Source organism: Phyllobates terribilis, unplaced genomic scaffold (genome assembly GCF_046119375.1).
Source record: "Phyllobates terribilis strain yellow unplaced genomic scaffold, ASM4611937v1 Scaffold_5__5_contigs__length_657084704, whole genome shotgun sequence".
Lineage (NCBI taxonomy): Eukaryota > Metazoa > Chordata > Amphibia > Anura > Dendrobatidae > Phyllobates > Phyllobates terribilis.
In genome coordinates, this window is record NW_027362765.1 from 358,209,646 (window position 1) to 358,235,541 (window position 25,896).

A 25,896-nucleotide genomic window follows, 5' to 3' on the forward strand; every position below is an offset into this window, starting at 1 on the left:
CCCTCATACCCGTCCTTGTACATACAGGTATATATTCTAGTACCCTCATACCCGTCCTTGTACATACAGGTATATATTCTAGTACCCTCATACCCGTCCTTGCACATACAGGTATATATTCTAGTACACTCATACCCGTCCTTGTACATACAGGTATATATCCTACCATGCTCATGCCCATCCTTGTCCATACAGGTATATATCCTAGTACATTCATACCCGTCCTTGTACATACAGGTATATATCCTAGCACACTTATACCCGTCCTTGTACATACAGGTGTATATCCTACCACACTCATACCCGTCCTAGTACATACAGGTATATATTCTAGTACCCTCATACCCGTCCTTGTACATACAGGTATATATCCTAGCACACTCATACCCGTCCTTGTACATACAGGTATATATTCTAGTACCCTCATACCCGTCCTTGTACATACAGGTATATATCCTAGCACACTCATACCCGTCCTTGTACATACAGGTATATATTCTAGTACACTCATATCCGTCCTTGTACATACAGGTGTATATCCTACCACACTCATACCCGTCCTTGTACATACAGGTATATATTCTAGTGCACTCATACCCGTCCTTGTACATACAGGTGTATATCCTAGTACACTCATACCCGTCCTTGTACATACAGGTGTATATCCTAGTACACTCATACCCATCCTTGTACATACAGGTATATATCCTACAACACTCATACCCCTCCTTGTACATACAGGTATATATTCTAGTACACTCATACCCGTCCTTGTACATACAGGTGTATATCCTAGCACACTCATACCCGTCCTTGTACATACAGGTATATATTCTAGTACACTTATACCCGTCCTTGTACATACAGGTATATATCCTAGCACACTCATACCCGTCCTTGTACATACAGGTATATATTCCAGTACCCTCATACCCGTCCTTGTACATACAGGTATATATTCTAGTACACTCATACCCATCCTTGTACATACAGGTATATATCCTAGCCCACTCATACCCGTCCTTGTACATACAGGTATATATCCTACCACACTCATACTCGTCATTGTACATACAGGTATATATCCTAGTACATTCATACCCGTCCTTGTACATACAGGTATATATCCTAGCACACTCATACCCGTCCTTGTACATACAGGTATGTATCCTAGCACACTCATACCCATCCTTGTACATACAGGTATATATCCTAGCACACTCATACCCATACTTGTACATACAGGTATATATCCTAGCACACTCATACCCGTCCTTGTACATACAGGTATATATCCTAGTACATTCATACCCGTCCTTGTACATACAGGTATATATCCTAGCACACTCATACCCGTCCTTGTACATACAGGTATATATCCAAGCACACTCATACCCGTCCTTGTACATACAGGTGTATATCCTAGTACACTTATACCCGTCCTTGTACATACAGGTATATATCCTAGCACACTCATACTCGTCCTTGTACACACAGGTATATATCCTAGCACACTCATACCCGTCCTTGTACATACAGGTATATATCCTAATACATTCATACCCATCCTTGTACATACAGGTATATATCCTAATACATTCATACCCATCCTTGTACATACAGGTATATATCCTACCACACTCATACCCGTCCTTGTACATACAGGTATATATCCTAATACATTCATACCCATCCTTGTACATACAGGTATATATCCTACCACACTCATACCCGTCCTTGTACATACAGGTATATATCCTAATACATTCATACCCATCCTTGTACATACAGGTATATATCCTACCACACTCATACCCGTCCTTGTACATACAGGTGTATCTTCTAGTACACTCAAACCCGTCCTTGTACATACAGGTGTATCTTCTAGTACACTCATACCCGTCCTTGTACATACAGGTATGCATCCTAGTACACTCATACCCGTCCTAGTACATACAGGTATATATCCTAGCACACTCATACCCGTCCTTGTATATACAAGTATATATCCTAGTACACTCATACCCGTCCTTGTACATACAGGTATATATCCTACCACACTCATACCCGTCCTTGTACATACAGGTATACATCCTAGTACACTCATACCCGTCCTTGTACATACAGGTATATATCCTACCACACTTATACCCGTCCTTGTACATACAGGTATATATCCTAGCACACTCGTACCCGTCCTTGAACATACAGGTATATATCCTAGCACACTCATACCCGTCCTTGTACATACAGGTATATATCCTAGCACACTCGTACCCGTCCTTGTACATACAGGTATATATCCTACCACACTCATACCCGTCCTTGAACATACAGGTATATATCCTAGCACACTCATACCCGTCCTTGTACATACAGGTATATATCCTAGCACACTCGTACCCGTCCTTGTACATACAGGTATATATCCTACCTCACTCATACCCGTCCTTGAACATACAGGTATATATCCTAGCACACTCATACCCGTCCTTGTACATACAGGTATATATCCTAGCACACTCATACCCGTCCTTGTACATACAGGTGTATATCCTAGTACACTCATACCCGTCCTTGTACGTACAGGTGTATATCCTAGTACACTCATACCCGTCCTTGTACGTACAGGTATATATCCTAGCACACTCATACCCGTCCTTGTACATACAGGTATACATCCTAGTACACTCATACCCGTCCTTGTACGTACAGGTGTATATCCTAGTACACTCATACCCGTCCTTGTACGTACAGGTATATATCCTAGCACACTCATACCCGTCCTTGTACATACAGGTATATATCCTAGCACACTCATACCCGTCCTTGTACGTACAGGTATATATCCTAGCACACTCATACCCGTCCTTGTACATACAGGTATATATCCTAGCACACTCATACCCGTCCTTGTACATATAGGTATATATCCTAGTACACTCATACCCATCCTTGTACATACAGGTATACATCCTAGTACACTCATACCCGTCCTTGTACATACAGGTATATATTCTAGCACACTCATACCCGTCCTTGTACATACAGGTATATATCCTACCTCACTCATAACCGTCCTTGTATATACAAGTATATATCCTAGTACACTCATACCCGTCCTTGTACATACAGGTATATATCCTACCACACTCATACCCGTCCTTATACATACAGGTATACATCCTAGTACACTCATACCCGTCCTTGCACTTACAGGTATATATCCTAGTACATTCATACCCGTCCTTGTACATACAGGTATATATCCTAGCACACTCATACCCGTCCTTGTACACACAGGTATGTATCCTAGCACACTCATACCCATCCTTGTACATACAGGTATATACCCTAGCACACTCATACCCATACTTGTACATACAGGTATATATCCTAGCACACTCATAACCGTCCTTCTACATACAGGTATATATCCTAGTACATTCATACCCGTCCTTGTACATACAGGTATATATCCTAGCACACTCATACCCGTCCTTGTACATACAGGTATATATCCAAGCACACTCATACCCGTCCTTGTACATACAGGTATATATCCTAGCACACTCATACCCATCCTTGTACATACAGGTATATATCCTAGTACATTCATACCCGTCCTTGTACATACAGGTATATATCCTACCACACTCATACCCGTCCTTGTACATACAGGTATATATCCTAGTACACTCATACCCGTCCTTGTACATACAGGTATATATCCTAGCACACTCATACCCATCCTTGTACATAGAGGTATATATCCTAGCACACTCATACCCGTCCTTGTACATACAGGTATATATCCTAGTACACTCATACCCGTCCTTGTACATACAGGTATACATCCTAGTACACTCATACCCGTCCTTGTACATACAGGTATATATCCTAGTACACTCATACCCGTCCTTGTACATACAGGTATATATCCAACACACTCATACCCGTCCTAGTACATACAGGTATATATCCTAGTACACTCATACCCATCCTTGTACATACAGGTATATATCCTACCACACTCATACCCGTCCTTGAACATACAGGTATATATTCTAGTACACTCATATCCGTCCTTGAACATACAGGTATATATCCTAGCACACTCATACCCGTCCTTGTACATACAGGTATATATTCTAGTACACTCATACCCGTCCTTGTACATACAGGTGTATATCCTAGTACACTCATACCCGTCCTTGTACATACAGGTATATATCCTAGCACACTCATACCCGTCCTTGTACATACAGGTATATATTCTAGTGCACTCATACCCGTCCTTGTACATACAGGTATATATCCTAGTACACTCATACCCGACCTTGTACATACAGGTATATATCCTAGTACACTCATAGCCGTCCTTGTACATACAGGTATATATCCTAGCACACTCATACCCGTCCTTGTACATAAAGGTATATATCCTAGCACACTCATACCCGTCCTTGTACATACAGGTATATATCCTAGTACACTCATAGCCGTCCTTGTACATACAGGTATATATCCTAGTATACTCATAGCCGTCCTTGTACATACAGGTATATATCCTAGTACACTCATACCCGACCTTGTACATACAGGTATATATCCTACCACACTCATACCCGTCCTTGTACATACAGGTATATATCCTAGTACACTCATACCCGTCCTTGTACATACAGGTATATATCCTACCACACTCATACCCGTCCTTGTACATACAGGTATATATCCTAGTACACTCATAGCCGTCCTTGTACATACAGGTATATATCCTAGTACACTCATACCCGTCCTTGTACATACAGGTGTATATCCTAGTACACTCATACCCGTCCTTGTACATACAGGTGTATATCCTAGTACACTCATACCCGTCCTTGTACATACAGGTATATATCCTAGTACACTCATACCCGTCCTTGTACATACAGGTATATATCCTAGCGCACTCATACTCGTGCTTGTACATAAAGGTATATATCCTAGCACACTCATACCCGTCCTTGTACATACAGGTATATATCCTAGCACACTCATACCCGTCCTTGTACATACAGGTATATATCCTAGCACACTCATACCCATCCTTGTACATACAGGTATATATCCTAGTACATTCATACCCGTCCTTGTACATACAGGTATATATCCTACCACACTCATACTCGTCCTTGTACATACAGGTATATATCCTAGCACACTCATACCCGTCCTTGTACATACAGGTATATATCCTAGCACACTCATACCCGTCCTTGTACATACAGGTATATATCCTAGCACACTCATACCCGTCCTTGTACATACAGGTATATATCTTAGCACACTCATACCCGTCCTTGTACATACAGGTATATATTCTACCACACTCATACCCGTCCTTGTACATACAGGTATATATTCTACCACACTCATACCCGTCCTTGTACATACAGGTATACATCCTAGTACACTCATACCCGTCCTTGTACATACAGGTATATATCCTACCACACTCATACTCGTCCTTGTACATACAGGTATATATCCTACCACACTTATACCCATCCTTGTACATACAGGTATATATCCTACCTCACTCATACCCGTCCTTGTACATACAGGTATATATTCTACCACACTCATACCCGTCCTTGTACATACAGGTATATATTCTACCACACTCATACCCGTCCTTGTACATACAGGTATACATCCTAGTACATTCATACCCGTCCTTGTACATACAGGTATATATCCTACCACACTCATACTCGTCCTTGTACATACAGGTATATATCCTACCACACTTATACCCATCCTTGTACATACAGGTATATATCCTACCTCACTCATACCCGTCCTTGAACATACAGGTATATATCCTAGCACACTCATACCCGTCCTTGTACATACAGGTATATATCCTAGCACACTCATACCCGTCCTTATACATACAGGTGTATATCCTAGTACACTCATACCCGTCCTTGTACGTACAGGTATATATCCTAGTACACTCATACCCGTCCTTGTACATACAGGTATATATCCTAGCACACTCATACCCGTCCTTATACATACAGGTGTATATCGTAGTACACTCATACCCGTCCTTGTACGTACAGGTATATATCCTAGCACACTCATACCCGTCCTTGTACATACAGGTGTATATCCTAGCACACTCATACCCGTCCTTATACATACAGGTGTATATCCTAGCACACTCATACCCGTCCTTGTACATACAGGTATATATCCTAGCACACTCATACCCGTCCTTATACATACAGGTGTATATGCTAGTACACTCATACCCGTCCTTGTACATACAGGTATATATCCTAGTACACTCATACCCGTCCTTGTACATACAGGTATATATCCTAGCACACTCATTCCCGTCCTTATACATACAGGTGTATATCCTAGCACACTCATACCCGTCCTTGAACATACAGGTATATATCCTAGCACACTCATACCCGTCCTTGTACATACAGGTATATATCCTAGCACACTCATACCCGTCCTTATACATACAGGTGTATATCCTAGTACACTCATACCCGTCCTTGTACGTACAGGTATATATCCTAGTACACTCATACCCGTCCTTGTACATACAGGTATATATCCTAGCACACTCATACCCGTCCTTGTACATACAGGTGTATATCCTAGCACACTCATACCCGTCCTTGTACATACAGGTATACATCCTAGTACACTCATACCCGTCCTTGTACATACAGGTATATATCCTAGTACACTCATACCCATCCTTGTACATACAGGTATATATCCTACCACACTCATACCCGTCCTTGTACATACAGGTATACATCCTAGTACACTCATACCCGTCCTTGTACATACAGGTATATATTCTAGCACACTCATACCCGTCCTTGTACATACAGGTGTATATCCTAGCACACTCATACCCGTCCTTGTATATACAAGTATATATCCTAGTACACTCATACCCGTCCTTGTACATACAGGTATATATCCTACCACACTCATACCCGTCCTTGTACATACAGGTATACATCCTAGTACACTCATACCCGTCCTTGTACATACAGTTATATATCCTACCTCACTCATACCCGTCCTTGAACATACAGGTGTATATCCAACACACTCATACCCGTCCTAGTACATACAGGTATATATCCTAGTACAGTCATACCCATCCTTGTACATACAGGTATATATCCTACCACACTCATACCCGTCCTTGTACATACAGGTATATATTCTAGTACACTCATATCCGTCCTTGAACATACAGGTATATATCCTAGCACACTCATACCCGTCCTTGTACATACAGGTATATATCCTAGCACACTCATACCCGTCCTTGTACATACAGGTATATATCCTAGTACACTCATAGCCGTCCTTGTACATACAGGTTTATATCCTAGTACACTCATAGCCGTCCTTGTACATACAGGTATATATCCTAGTACACTCATACCCGTCCTTGTACATACAGGTATATATCCTAGTACACTCATAGCCGTCCTTGTACATACAGGTATATATCCTAGCACACTCATACCCGTCCTTGTACATACAGGTATATATCCTAGTACACTCATAGCCGTCCTTGTACATACAGGTTTATATCCTAGTACACTCATAGCCGTCCTTGTACATACAGGTATATATCCTAGTACACTCATACCCGTCCTTGTACATACAGGTATATATCCTAGTACACTCATACCCGTCCTTGTACATACAGGTATATATCCTACCACACTCATACCCGTCCTTGTACATACAGGTATATATCCTAGTACACTCATAGCCGTCCTTGTACATACAGGTATATATCCTAGTACACTCATACCCGTCCTTGTACATACAGGTGTATATCCTAGTACACTCATACCCGTCCTTGTACATACAGGTATATATCCTAGTACACTCATACCCGTCCTTGTACATACAGGTATATATCCTAGCGCACTCATACTCGTCCTTGTACATACAGGTATATATCCTAGTACATTCATACCCGTCCTTGTACATACAGGTATATATCCTAGCACACTCATACCCGTCCTTGTACATACAGGTATATATCCTAGCACACTCATACCCATCCTTGTACATACAGGTATATATCCTAGCACACTCATACCCGTCCTTGTACATACAGGTATATATCCTAGTACATTCATACCCGTCCTTGTACATACAGGTATATATCCTAGCACACTCATACCCGTCCTTGTACATACAGGTGTATATCCTAGCACACTCATACCCATCCTTGTACATACAGGTATATATCCTAGTACATTCATACCCGTCCTTGTACATACAGGTGTATATCCTAGTACACTCATACCCGTCCTTGTACATACAGGTATATATCCTAGTACATTCATACCCGTCCTTGTACATACAGGTATATATCCTACCACACTCATACCCGTCCTTGTACATACAGGTATATATCCTAGTACACTCATACCCGTCCTTGTACATACAGGAATATATACTAGCACACTCATACCCGTCCTTGTACATACAGGTATATATCCTAGCACACTCATACCCGTCCTTGTACATACAGGTATATATCCTAGCACACTCATACTCGTCCTTGTACATACAGGTATATATCTTAGCACACTCATACCCGTCCTTGTACATACAGGTATATATTCTACCACACTCATACCCGTCCTTGTACATACATGTGTATCTTCTAGTACACTCATACCCGTCCATGTACATACAGGTTTATCTTCTAGTACACTCATACCCGTCCTTGTACATACAGGTGTATCTTCTAGTACACTCATACCCATCCTTGTACATACAGGTATATATCCTAGCACACTCATACCCGTCCTTGTACATACAGGTATATATCCTACCTCACTCATACCCGTCCTTGAACATACAGGTATATATCCTAGCACACTCATACCCGTCCTTGTACATACAGGTATATATCCTAGCACACTCATACCCGTCCTTGTACATACAGGTGTATATCCTAGCACACTCATACCCGTCCTTGTACATACAGGTGTATATCCTAGTACACTCATACCCGTCCTTGTACGTACAGGTATATATCCTAGTACACTCATACCCGTCCTTGTACATACAGGTATACATCCTAGTACACTCATACCCGTCCTTGTACATACAGGTATATATCCTACCTCACACATACCCGTCCTTGAACATACAGGTATATATCCTAGCACACTCATACCCGTCCTTGTACATACAGGTATATATCCTAGCACACTCATACCCGTCCTTGTACATACAGGTGTATATCCTAGCACACTCATACCCGTCCTTGTACATACAGGTGTATATCCTAGTACACTCATACCCGTCCTTGTACGTACAGGTATATATCCTAGTACACTCATACCTGTCCTTGTACGTACAGGTATATATCCTAGTACACTCATACCCGTCCTTCTACGTACAGGTATATATCCTAGCACACTCATACCCGTCCTTGTACATACAGGTATTTATCCTACCACACTCATACCCGTCCTTGTACATACAGGTATACATCCTAGTACACTCATACCCGTCCTTGTACATACAGGTATATATCCTACCTCACTCATACCCGTCCTTGTATATACAGGTATATATCCTAGTACACTCATACCCATCCTTGTACATACAGGTATATATCCTACCACACTCATACCCGTCCTTGTACATACAGGTATACATCCTAGTACACTCATACCCGTCCTTGTACATACAGGTATATATCCTACCACACTCATACCCGTCCTTGTACATACAGGTATACATCCTAGTACACTCATACCCGTCCTTGTACATACAGGTATATATCCTACCTCACTCATACCCGTCCTTGAACATACAGGTATACATCCTAGTACACTCATACCCGTCCTTGTACATACAGGTATATATCCTACCACACTCATACCCGTCCTAGTACATACAGGTATATATCCTAGCACACTCATACCCATCCTTGTACATACAGGTATATATCCTACCACACTCATACCCGTCCTTGAACATACAGGTATATATTCTACCACACTCATACCCATCCTTGAGCATACAGGTATATATTGTAGCACAATCATACTCGTCCTTGAACATACAGGTATATATCCTAGTACACTCATACCTGTCCTTGTACATACAGGTATATATCCTAGCACACTCATACCCGTCCTTGTACATACAGGTGTATATCCTACCACACTCATACCCGTCCTTGTACATACAGGTGTATATCCTACCACACTCATACCCGTCCTTGTACATACAGGTATATATTCTAGCACACTCATACTCGTCCTTGAACATATAGGTATATATTCTACCACACTCATACCCGTCCTTATACATACAGGTATATATTCTACCACACTCATACCCGTCCTTGAACATACAGGTATATATCCTAGCACACTCATACCCATCCTTGTACATACAGGTATATATCCTAGCACACTCGTACCCGTCCTTGTACATACAGGTATATATTCTACCACACTCATACCCGTCCTTGAACATACAGGTATATATTCTACCACACTCATACTCGTCCTTGTACATACAGGTATATATCCTAGCACACTCATACCCGTCCTTGTACATACAGGTGTATATCCTAGTACACTCATACCCATCCTTGTACATACAGGTATATATCCTAGCACACTCATAACCGTCCTTCTACATACAGGTATATATCCTAGCACACTCATACCCGTCCTAGTACATACAGGTATATATTCTACCACACTCATACCCGTCCTTGAACATACAGGTATATATCCTAGCACACTCATACCCATCCTTGTACATACAGGTATATATTCTTCCACACTCATACCCGTCCTTGTACATACAGGTATATATCCTAGCACACTCATACCCATCCTTGTACATACAGGTATATATTCTTCCACACTCATACCCGTCCTTGAACATACAGGTATATATCCTAGCACACTCATACCCATCCTTGTACATACAGGTATATATTCTTCCACACTCATACCCGTCCTTGAACATACAGGTATATATCCTAGCACACTCATACCCATCCTTGAACATACAGGTATATATTGTACAACACTCATACCCATCCTTGAACATACAGGTATATATTCTAGCACACTCATACTCGTCCTTGTATATACAAGTATATATCCTAGCACACTCATACTCGTCCTTGTATATACAAGTATATATCCTAGCACACTCATACCCGTCCTTGTACATACAGGTATATATCCTACCACACTCATACCCGTCCTTGAACATACAGGTGTATATTCTACCACACTCATACCCGTCCTTGTACATACAGGTGTATATTCTACCACACTCATACCCGTCCTTGTACATACAGGTGTATATCCTAGCACACTCATACCCGTCCTAGTACATACAGGTATATATTCTAGCACACTCATACCCGTCCTTGAACATACAGGTATATATTCTAGCACACTCATACTCGTCCTTGTATATACAAGTATATATCCTAGCACACTCATACTCGTCCTTGTATATACAAGTATATATCCTAGCACACTCATACCTGTCCTTGTACATACAGGTATATATCCTACCACACTCATACCCGTCCTTGTACATACAGGTATTTATCCTACCACACTCATACTCGTCCTTGTACATACAGGTATATATCCTAGTACACTCATACTCGTCCTTGTACATACAGGTATATATTCTACCACACTCATACCCGTCCTTGTACATATAGGTGTATATCCTAGCACACTCATACCCGTCCTAGTACATACAGGTATATATTCTAGCACACTCATACCCGTCCTTGAACATACAGGTATATATTCTAGCACACTCATACTCGTCCTTGTATATACAAGTATATATCCTAGCACACTCATACTCGTCCTTGTATATACAAGTATATATCCTAGCACACTCATACCTGTCCTTGTACATACAGGTATATATCCTACCACACTCATACCCGTCCTTGTACATACAGGTATTTATCCTACCACACTCATACTCGTCCTTGTACATACAGGTATATATCCTAGCACACTCATACCCGTCCTTGTACATACAGGTATATATCCTAGCACACTCATACCCGTCCTTGTATATACACGTATATATCCTAGCTCACTCATACCCGTCCTTGAACATACAGGTATATATTCTACCACACTCATACCCATCCTTGTACATACAGGTATATATCCTAGCACACTCATCCCCGTCCTTGTACATACAGGTATATATTCTAGCACACTCATACTCGTCCTTGAACATATAGGTATATATTCTACCACACTCATACCCGTCCTTGAACATACAGGTATATATTCTACAACACTCATACCCGTCCTTGAACATACAGGTATATATCCTACCACACTCATACCCGTCCTTGTACATGCAGGTATATATCGTAGCACACTCATACCCGTCCTTGTACATACAGGTATATATCCTAGCACACTCATACCCGTCCTTGTACATACAGGTGTATATCCTAGCACACTCATACCCGTCCTTGTACATACAGGTATATATCCTAGCACACTCATACCCGTCCTTGTAAACACAGGTGTATATCCTAGCACACTCATACCCATCCTTGTACATACAGGTATATATCCTAGCACACTCATACCCGTCCTTGTACATACAGGTGTATATCCTAGTACACTCATACTCGTCCTTGTACATACAGGTGTATATCCTAGCACACTCATACCCATCCTTGTACATACAGGTATATATCCTACCACACTCATACTCGTCCTTGTACATACAGGTATATATCCTAGCACACTCATACCCGTCCTTGTACACACAGGTGTATATCCTAGCACACTCATACCCATCCTTGTACATACAGGTGTATATCCTAGCACACTCATACTCGTCCTTGTACATACAGGTGTATATCCTAGCACACTCATACCCGTCCTTGTACACACAGGTGTATATCCTAGCACACTCATACCCGTCCTTGTACATACAGGTATATATCCTACCACACTCATACTCGTCCTTGTACATACAGGTGTATATCCTAGCACACTCATACCCGTCCTTGTACACACAGGTGTATATCCTAGCACACTCATACCCGTCCTTGTACATACAGGTGTATATCCTAGCACACTCATACCCGTCCTTGTACACACAGGTGTATATCCTAGCACACTCATACCCGTCCTTGTACATACAGGTATATATCCTAGCACACTCGTACCCGTCCTTGTACATACAGGTATATATCCTACCACACTCATACTCTTCCTTGTACATACAGGTGTATATCCTAGCACACTCATACCCGTCCTTGTACATACAGGTATATATCCTAGTACACTCATACCCGTCCTTGTACATACAGATATATATCCTAGCACACTCATTCCCTTCCTTGTACATACAGGTATATATCCTAGCACACTCATACCCGTCCTTGTACATACAGGTATACATCCTAGTACACTCATACCCGTCCTTGTACATACAGGTATACATCCTAGTACACTCATACCCATCCTTGTACATACAGGTATATATCCTAGCACACTCATACCCGTCCTTGTACATACAGGTATACATCCTAGTATACTCATACCCATCCTTGTACACACAGGTATATATCCTAGCACACTCATACCCGTCCTTGTACATACAGGTATATATTCTACCACACTCATACCCGTCCTTGTACATACAGGTATATATTCTACCACACTCATACCCGTCCTTGAACATACAGGTATATATCCTAGCACACTCATACCCATCCTTGTACATACAGGTATATATTCTTCCACACTCATACCCGTCCTTGAACATACAGGTATATATCCTAGCACACTCATACCCATCCTTGTACATACAGGTATTTATCCTACCACACTCATACCCGTCCTTGAACATACAGGTATATATTCTAGCACACTCATACTCGTCCTTGTATATACAAGTATATATCCTAGCACACTCATACTCGTCCTTGTATATACAAGTATATATCCTAGCATACTCATACCCGTCCTTGTACATACAGGTATATATCCTACCACACTCATACCCGTCCTTGAACATACAGGTATATATTCTACCACACTCATACCCGTCCTTGTACATACAGGTGTATATCCTAGCACACTCATACCCATCCTTGTACATACAGGTATATATTCTAGCACACTCATACTCGTCCTTGAACATATAGGTATATATTCTACCACACTCATACCCGTCCTTGAACATACAGGTATATATCCTACCACACTCATACCCGTCCTTGTACATACAGGTATATATCGTAGCACACTCATACCCGTCCTTGTACATACAGGTATATATCCTACCACACTCACACCCGTCCTTGTACACACAGGTATATATCCTAGCACACTCATACCCGTCCTTGTACATACAAGTGTATATTCTAGCACACTCAAACCCGTCTTTGTACATACAGGTATATATCGTAGCACACTCATACCCGTCCTTGTACATACAGGTATATATCCTAGCACACTCATACCCGTCCTTGTACATACAGGTGTATATCCTAGCACACTCATACCCGTCCTTGTATATACACGTATATATCCTAGCTCACTCATACCCGTCCTTGTACATACAGGTATATATCGTAGCACACTCATACCCGTCCTTGTACATACAAGTGTATATTCTAGCACACTCAAACCCGTCCTTGTACATACAGGTATATATCCTACCACACTCATACTCGTCTTTGTACATACAGGTATATATCCTAGCACACTCATACCCGTCCTTGTACATACAGGTATATATCCTAGCACACTCATACCCGTCCTTGTACATACAGGTGTATATCCTAGTACACTCATACCCATCCTTGTACATACAGGTATATATCCTATCACACTCATACCCGTCCTTGTACATACAGGTATATATTCTAGCACACTCATACTCGTCCTTGAACATATAGGTATATATTCTACCACACTCATACCCGTCCTTAAACATACAGGTATATATTCTACCACACTCATACCCGTCCTTGAACATACAGGTATATATCCTAGCACACTCATACCCGTCCTTGAACATACAGGTGTATATCCAACACACTCATACCCGTCCTTGTACATACAGGTATATATTCTAGCACACTCATACCCGTCCTTGAACATACAGGTATATATTCTAGCACACTCATACTCGTCCTTGTACATACAGGTATATATCCTACCACACTCATACCCGTCCTTGTACATACAGGTATATATCCTAGCACACTCATACCCGTCCTTGTATATACAAGTATATATCCTAGTACACTCATACCCGTCTTTGTACATACAGTTATATATCCTACCACACTCATACCCGTCCTTGTACATACAGTTATATATCCTACCACACTCATACCCGTCCTTGTACACACAGGTGTATATCCTAGTACACTCATACCCGTCCTTGTACATACAGGTATATATCCTACCACACTCATACCCGTCCTTGTACATACAGGTATATATCCTACCACACTCATACCCGTCCTTGTACATACAGGTATATATCCTAGCACACTCATACCTGTCCTTGTACACACAGGTATACATCCTAGTACACTCATACCCGTCCTTGTACATACAGGTATACATCCTAGTACACTCATACCCGTCCTTGTACATACAGGTATATACCCTAGCACACTCATACCCGTCCTTCTATATACAAGTATATATCCTAGTACACTCATACCCGTCCTTGTACATACAGGTATATATCCTACCACACTCATACCCGTCCTTGTACACACAGGTATACATCCTAGTACACTCATACCCGTCCTTGTACATACAGGTATACATCCTAGTACACTCATACCCGTCCTTGTACATACAGGTATATATCCTAGCACACTCATACCCGTCCTTGTACATACAGGTGTATATCCTAGTACACTCATACCCGTCCTTGTACATACAGGTATATATCGTAGCACACTCATACCCGTCCTTCTACATACAGGTATATATCCTAGCACACTCATACCCGTCCTAGTACATACAGGTATATATTCTACCACACTCATACCCGTCCTTGAACATACAGGTATATATCCTAGCACACTCATACCCATCCTTGTACATACAGGTATATATTCTTCCACACTCATACCCGTCCTTGAACATACAGGTATATATCCTAGCACACTCATACCCGTTCTAGTACATACAGGTATATATTCTTCCACACTCATACCCGTCCTTGAACATACAGGTATATATCCTAGCACACTCATACCCATCCTTGAACATACAGGTATATATTCTAGCACACTCATACTCGTCCTTGTATATACAAGTATATATCCTAGCACACTCATACTCGTCCTTGTATATACAAGTATATATCCTAGCACACTCATACCCGTCCTTGTACATACAGGTATATATCCTACCACACTCATACCCGTCCTTGAACATACAGGTATATATTCTACCACACTCATACCCGTCCTTGTACATACAGGTGTATATCCTAGCACACTCATACCCGTCCTAGTACATACAGGTATATATTCTAGCACACTCATACCCGTCCTTGAACATACAGGTATATATTCTAGCACACTCATACTCGTCCTTGTATATACAAGTATATATCCTAGCACACTCATACTCGTCCTTGTATATACAAGTATATATCCTAGCACACTCATACCTGTCCTTGTACATACAGGTATATATCCTACCACACTCATACCCGTCCTTGTACATACAGGTATTTATCCTACCACACTCATACTCGTCCTTGTACATACAGGTATATATCCTAGCACACTCATACCCGTCCTTGTACATACAGGTATATATCCTAGCACACTCATACCCGTCCTTGTATATACACGTATATATCCTAGCTCACTCATACCCGTCCTTGTACATACAGGTATATATTCTACCACACTCATACCCGTCCTTGAACATACAGGTATATATCCTAGCACACTCATACCCATCCTTGTACATACAGGTATATATCCTAGCACACTCATCCCTGTCCTTGTACATACAGGTATATATTCTAGCACACTCATACTCGTCCTTGAACATATAGGTATATATTCTACCACACTCATACCCGTCCTTGAACATACAGGTATATATTCTACAACACTCATACCCGTCCTTGAACATACAGGTATATATCCTACCACACTCATACCCGTCCTTGTACATACAGGTATATATCGTAGCACACTCATACCCGTCCTTGTACATACAGGTATATATCCTAGCACACTCATACCCGTCCTTGTACATACAGGTGTATATCCTAGCACACTCATACCCGTCCTTGTACATACAGGTATATATCCTAGCACACTCATACCCGTCCTTGTAAACACAGGTGTATATCCTAGCACACTCATACCCATCCTTGTACATACAGGTGTATATCCTAGTACACTCATACTCGTCCTTGTACATACAGGTGTATATCCTAGCACACTCATACCCATCCTTGTACATACAGGTATATATCCTACCACACTCATACTCGTCCTTGTACATACAGGTATATATCCTAGCACACTCATACCCGTCCTTGTACACACAGGTGTATATCCTAGCACACTCATACCCATCCTTGTACATACAGGTATATATCCTAGCACACTCGTACCCGTCCTTGTACATACAGGTATATATCCTACCACACTCATACTCGTCCTTGTACATACAGGTGTATATCCTAGCACACTCATACCCGTCCTTGTACATACAGGTATATATCCTAGTACACTCATACCCGTCCTTGTACATACAGATATATATCCTAGCACACTCATTCCCTTCCTTGTACATACAGGTATATATCCTAGCACACTCATACCCGTCCTTGTACATACAGGTATACATCCTAGTACACTCATACCCGTCCTTGTACATACAGGTATACATCCTAGTACACTCATACCCATCCTTGTACATACAGGTATATATCCTAGCACACTCATACCCGTCCTTGTACATACAGGTATACATCCTAGTATACTCATACCCATCCTTGTACACACAGGTATATATCCTAGCACACTCATACCCGTCCTTGTACATACAGGTGTATATTCTACCACACTCATACCCGTCCTTGTACATACAGGTATATATTCTACCACACTCATACCCGTCCTTGAACATACAGGTATATATCCTAGCACACTCATACCCATCCTTGTACATACAGGTATATATTCTTCCACACTCATACCCGTCCTTGAACATACAGGTATATATCCTAGCACACTCATACCCATCCTTGTACATACAGGTATATATCCTACCACACTCATACCCGTCCTTGAACATACAGGTATATATTCTAGCACACTCATACTCGTCCTTGTATATACAAGTATATATCCTAGCACACTCATACTCGTCTTTGTATATACAAGTATATATCCTAGCACACTCATACCCGTCCTTGTACATACAGGTATATATCCTACCACACTCATACCCGTCCTTGAACATACAGGTATATATTCTACCACACTCATACCCGTCCTTGTACATACAGGTGTATATCCTAGCTCACTCATACCCGTCCTAGTACATACAGGTATATATTCTAGCACACTCATACCCGTCCTTGAACATACAGGTATATATTCTAGCACACTCATACTCGTCCTTGTATATACAAGTATATATCCTAGCACACTCATACCTGTCCTTGTACATAAAGGTATATATCCTACCACACTCATACCCGTCCTTGTACATACAGGTATTTATCCTACCACACTCATACTCGTCCTTGTACATACAGGTATATATCCTAGCACACTCATACCCGTCCTTGTACATACAGGTATATATCCTACCACACTCATACCCGTCCTTGTACATACAGATATTTATCCTAGCACACTCATACCCGTCCTTGTATATACACGTATATATCCTAGCTCACTCATACCCGTCCTTGTACATACAGGTATATATCCTAGCACACTCAAACCCGTCCTTGTACATACAGGTATTTATCCTACCACACTCATACCCGTCCTTGTACATACAGGTATATATCCTAGCACACTCATACCCGTCCTTGTATATACACGTATATATCCTAGCTCACTCATACCCGTCCTTGTACATACAGGTATATATTCTACCACACTCATACCCGTCCTTGAACATACAGGTATATATTCTACCACACTCATATCCGTCCTTGTACATACAGGTGTATATCCTACCACACTCATACCCGTCCTTGTACATACAGGTATATATCCTACCAAACTCATATCCGTCCTTGTACATACAGGTATATATCCTACCACACTCGTACCCGTCCTTGTACATACAGGTATATATTCTACCACACTCATACCCGTCCTTGTACATACAGGTATATATCCTTGTACACTCATACCCGTCCTTGTACATACAGGTATATATCCTAGCACATTCATACCCGTCCTTGTACATACAGGTATATATCCTTGTACACTCATACCCGTCCTTGTACATACAGGTATACAGTGCCTACAAGTAGTATTCAACCCCCTGCAGATTTTGCTGGTTGACACATGCGGAATTAACTTGGCATTGTGACATTTGTACTGTAGATCAGCCTGGAAGTGGGGAATGCACTGCAGCAAATTTTGTTTTTGTTTTTTTTTTTGTTTTTTTTTTAAAACGTTAAAAGTTAATTCAGAGTGTCATTTATTATTCAACCCCTCAAACCACAAGAATTCTGTTTGGTCCCCCTAAAGTATTAAGAAGTAGTTCAGGCACCAAGAATAATGAGCTTCACATGTGTGGATTAAAGATCTTTTTTGCCAGCCTTTTCTGACTATTTAAGACCCTCCCCAAACTTGTGAACAGCACTCAGACATGGTCAACATGGGAAAGACAAAGGAGCATTCCAAGGCCATCAGAGACAAGATCGTGGAGGGTCACAAGGCTGGCAAGGGGTACAAAACCCTTTCCAAGGAGTTGGGCCTACCTGTCTCCACTGTTGGGAGCATCATCCGTAAGTGGAAGGCTTGTGGAACTACTGTTAGCCTTCCACGGCCTGGACAGCCTTTGAAAGTGTCCTCCCGTGCCGAGGCCAGGCTTGTCCGAAGAGTCAAGGCTAACCCAAGGACAACAAGGAAGGAGCTCCGGGAAGATCTCATGGCAGTGGGGACATTGGTTTCAGTCAATACCATAAGTAACGTACTCCACCGCAATGGTCTTCCTTCCAGACGAGCCCGTAAGGTACCTTTACTTTCAAAGCGTCATGTCAAGGCTCGTCTACAGTTTGCTCATGATCACTTGGAGGACTCTGAGACAGACTGGTTCAAGGTTCTATGGTCTGATGAGACCAAGATCGAGATCTTTGGTGCCAACCACACACGTGACGTTTGGAGACTGGATGGCACTGCATACGACCCCAAGAATACCATCCCTACAGTCAAGCATGGTGGTGGCAGCATCATGCTGTGGGGCTGTTTCTCAGCCAAGGGGCCTGGCCATCTGGTCCGCATCCATGGGAAGATGGATAGCACGGCCTACCTGGAGATTTTGACCAAGAACCTCCGCTCCTCCATCAAGGATCTTAAGATGGGTCGTAATTTCATCTTCCAACAAGACAACGACCCAAAGCACACAGCCAAGAAAACCAAGGCCTGGTTCAAGAGGGAAAAAGTCAAGGTGTTGGAGTGGCCTAGTCAGTCTCCTGACCTTAACCCAATTGAAAACTTGTGGAAGGAGCTCAAGAATAAAGTCCACATGAGACACCCAAAGAACCTAGATAACTTGGAGAAGATCTGCATGGAGGAGTGGGCCAAGATAACTCCACAGACCTGTGCCGGCCTGATCAGGTCTTATAAAAGACGATTATTAGCTGTAATTGCAAACAAGGGTTATTCCACAAAATATTAAACATAGGGGTTGTGTAATAATTGACCCACACTTTTATGTTTAAAATTTAATAAAATTCAACTGAGCAACATAACTTTTTGGTTTGTAAGATTTATGCTTCTGTTCATAAAACCTACTCTCGTTTGCAGTTTGAAGGCTCTAACTTATTTGCATCTTATCAAACCAACTAAATCTGCAGGGGGTTGAATACTACTTGTAGGCACTGTATATCCTACCACACTCATACCCGTCCTTGTACATACAGGTATATATCCTAGCACACTCATACCCGTCCTTGTACATACAGGTATATATCCTAGCACACTCATACCCGTCCTTGTACATACAGGTATATATCCTACCACACTCATACCCATCCTTGTACATACAGGTATATATCCTAGCACACTCATACCCGTCCTTGTACATACAGGTATATATCCTACCACACTCATACCCGTCCTTGTACATACAGGTATATATTCTTCCACACTCATACCCATCCTTGTACATACAGGTATATATCCTAGTACACTCATACCCGTCCTTGTCCATACAGGTGTATATTCTAGCACACTCATACTCGTCCTTGTACATACAGGTATACATCCTAGTACACTCATACCCATCCTTGTACATACAGGTATTTATCCTAGCACACTCATACCCGTCCTTGTACATACAGGTATATATCCTACCACACTCATACTCGTCCTTGTACATACAGGTATATATCCTAGCACACTCATACCCGTCCTTGTACATACAGGTATATATTCTACCACACTCGTACCCGTCCTTGTACATACAGGTATATATCCTAGCACACTCATACCCGTCCTTGTACATACAGGTATATATCCTAGCACACTCATACCCGTCCTTGTACATACAGGTATATATCCTAGCACACTCATACCCGTCCTTGTACATACAGGTATATATCCTAGTACACTCATACCCGTCCTTGTACATACAGGTATATATTCTACCACACTCATACCCGTCCTTGTACATACATGTATATATTCTACCACACTCGTACCCGTCCTTGTACATACAGGTATATATTCTACCACACTCGTACCCGTCCTTGTACATACAGATATATATCCTAGCACACTCATACCCGTCCTTGTACATACAGGTATATATCCTAGCACACTCATACTCGTCCTTGTACATACAGGTATATATCCTAGCACACTCATACCCGTCCTTGTACATACAGATATATATCCTAGCACACTCATACCCGTCCTTGTACATACAGGTATATATCCTACCACACTCATACTCGTCCTTGTACATACAGGTATATATTCTACCACACTCGTACCCGTCCTTGTACATACAGATATATATCCTAGCACACTCATACCCGTCCTTGTACATACAGGTATATATCCTAGCACACTCATACTCGTCCTTGTACATACAGGTATATATCCTAGCACACTCATACCCGTCCTTGTACATACAGGTGTATATCCTAGCACACTCATACCCATCCTTGTACATACAGGTATATATCCTACCACACTCATACTCGTCTTTGTACATACAGGTATATATCCTACCACACTCATACCCGTCCTTGTACATACAGGTGTATATCCTAGCACACTCATACCCATCCTTGTACATACAGGTGTATATCCTAGTACACTCATACTCGTCCTTGTACATACAGGTGTATATCCTAGCACACTCATACCCATCCTTGTACATACAGGTATATATCCTACCACACTCATACTCGTCCTTGTACATACAGGTATATATCCTAGCACACTCATACCCGTCCTTGTACACACAGGTGTATATCCTAGCACACTCATACCCATCCTTGTACATACAGGTATATATCCTAGCACACTCGTACCCGTCCTTGTACATACAGGTATATATCCTACCACACTCATACTCGTCCTTGTACATACAGGTGTATATCCTAGCACACTCATACCCGTCCTTGTACATACAGGTATATATCCTAGTACACTCATACCCATCCTTGTACATACAGGTATATATCCTAGCACACTCATACCCGTCCTTGTACATACAGGTATATATTCTACCACACTCATACCTGTCCTTGTACATACAGGTATATATCCTGGCACACTCATACCCGTCCTTGTACATACAGGTATATATTCTACCACACTCATACCTGTCCTTGTACATACAGGTATATATCCTGGCACACTCATACCCGTCCTTGTACATACGGGTATATATCCTAGTACATTCATACCCGTCCTAGTACATACAGGTATACATCCCAGCACACTCATACCCGTCCTTGTACATACAGGTATATATTCTACCACACTCATACCCGTCCTTGTACATACAGGTATTTATCCTAGCACACTCATACCCGTCCTTGTACATACAGGTATATATCCTAGCACACTCATACCCGTCCTTGTACATACAGGTATATATCCTAGCACACTCATACCCGTCCTTGTACATACAGGTATATATCCTAGCACACTCATACCCGTCCTTGTACATACAGGTATACATCCTAGTACACTCATACCCATCCTTGTACACACAGGTATATATCCTAGCACACTCATACCCGTCCTTGTACATACAGGTATATATTCTACCACACTCATACCCGTCCTTGTACATACAGGTATATATCCTAGCACATTCATACCCGTCCTTGTACATACAGGTATATATCCTTGTACACTCATACCCGTCCTTGTACATACAGGTATATATCCTAGCACACTCATACCCGTCCTTGTACATACAGGTATATATCCTACCACACTCATACCCGTCCTTGTACACACAGGTATATATCCTAGCACACTCATAACCATCCTTGTACATACAGGTATATATCCTAGCACACTCATACCCGTCCTTGTACATACAGGTATATATTCTACCACACTCATACCCGTCCTTGTACATACAGGTATATATCCTAGCACATTCATACCCGTCCTTGTACATACAGGTATATATCCTAGCACACTCATACCCGTCCTTGTACATACAGGTATATATCCTAGTACACTCATACCCGTCCTTGTACATACAGGTATATATCCTAGCACACTCATACCCGTCCTTGTACACACAGGTATATATCCTAGCACACTCATAACCATCCTTGTACATACAGGTATATATCCTAGCACACTCATACCCGTCCTTGTACATACAGGTATATATCCTACCACACTCATACCCATCCTTGTACATACAGGTATATATCCTAGCACACTCATACCCGTCCTTGTACATACAGGTATATATCCTACCACACTCATACCCGTCCTTGTACATACAGGTATATATTCTTCCACACTCATACCCATCCTTGTACATACAGGTATATATCCTAGTACACTCATACCCGTCCTTGTCCATACAGGTGTATATCCTAGCACACTCATACTCGTCCTTGTACATACAGGTATATATCCTAGCACACTCATACTCGTCCTTGTACATACAGGTATTTATCCTAGCAAACTCATACCCGTCCTTGTACATACAGGTATATATCCTACCACACTCATACTCGTCCTTGTACATACAGGTATATATCCTAGCACACTCATACCCGTCCTTGTACATACAGGTATATATCCTACCACACTCATACTCGTCCTTGTACATACAGGTATATATCCTAGCACACTCATACCCGTCCTTGTACATACAGGTATATATCCTAGCACACTCATACCCGTCCTTGTACATACAGGTATATATCCTAGTACACTCATACCCGTCCTTGTACATACAGGTATATATTCTACCACACTCATACCCGTCCTTGTACATACATGTATATATCCTAGCACACTCATACCCGTCCTTGTACATACAGGTATATATCCTACCACACTCATACTCGTCCTTGTACATACAGGTATATATTCTACCACACTCGTACCCGTCCTTGTACATACAGGTATATATCCTAGCACACTCATACCCGTCCTTATACATACAGGTATATATTCTACCACACTCGTACCCGTCCTTGTACATACAGGTATATATCCTAGCACACTCATACCCGTCCTTGTACATACAGGTATATATCCTAGCACACTCATACCCGTCCTTGTACATACAGGTATATATCCTAGCACACTCATACCCGTCCTTGTACATACAGGTATATATTCTACCACACTCGTACCCGTCCTTGTACATACATGTATATATCCTAGTACACTCATACCCGTCCTTGTACATACAGGTATATATCCTACCACACTCATACTCGTCCTTGTACATACAGGTATATATTCTACCACACTCGTACCCGTCCTTGTACATACAGGTATATATCCTAGCACACTCATACCCGTCCTTGTACATACAGGTATATATCCTACCACACTCATACTCGTCCTTGTACATACAGGTATATATTCTACCACACTCGTACCCGTCCTTGTACATACAGGTATATATCCTAGCACACTCATACCCGTCCTTGTACATACAGGTATATATTCTACCACACTCATACCCGTCCTTGTACATACAGGTATATATCCTAGTACACTCATACCCGTCCTTGTACATACAGATATATATCCTAGCACACTCATACCCTTCCTTGTACATACAGGTATATATCCTAGCACACTCATACCCGTCCTTGTACATACAGGTATATATCCTACCACACTCATACTCGTCCTTGTACATACAGGTATATATCCTACCACACTCATACCCGTCCTTGTACATACAGGTATATATTCTTCCACACTCATACCCATCCTTGTACATACAGGTATATATCCTAGTACACTCATACCCGTCCTTGTCCATACAGGTGTATATCCTAGCACACTCATACTCGTCCTTGTACATACAGGTATATATCCTAGCACACTCATACACGTCCTTGTACATACAG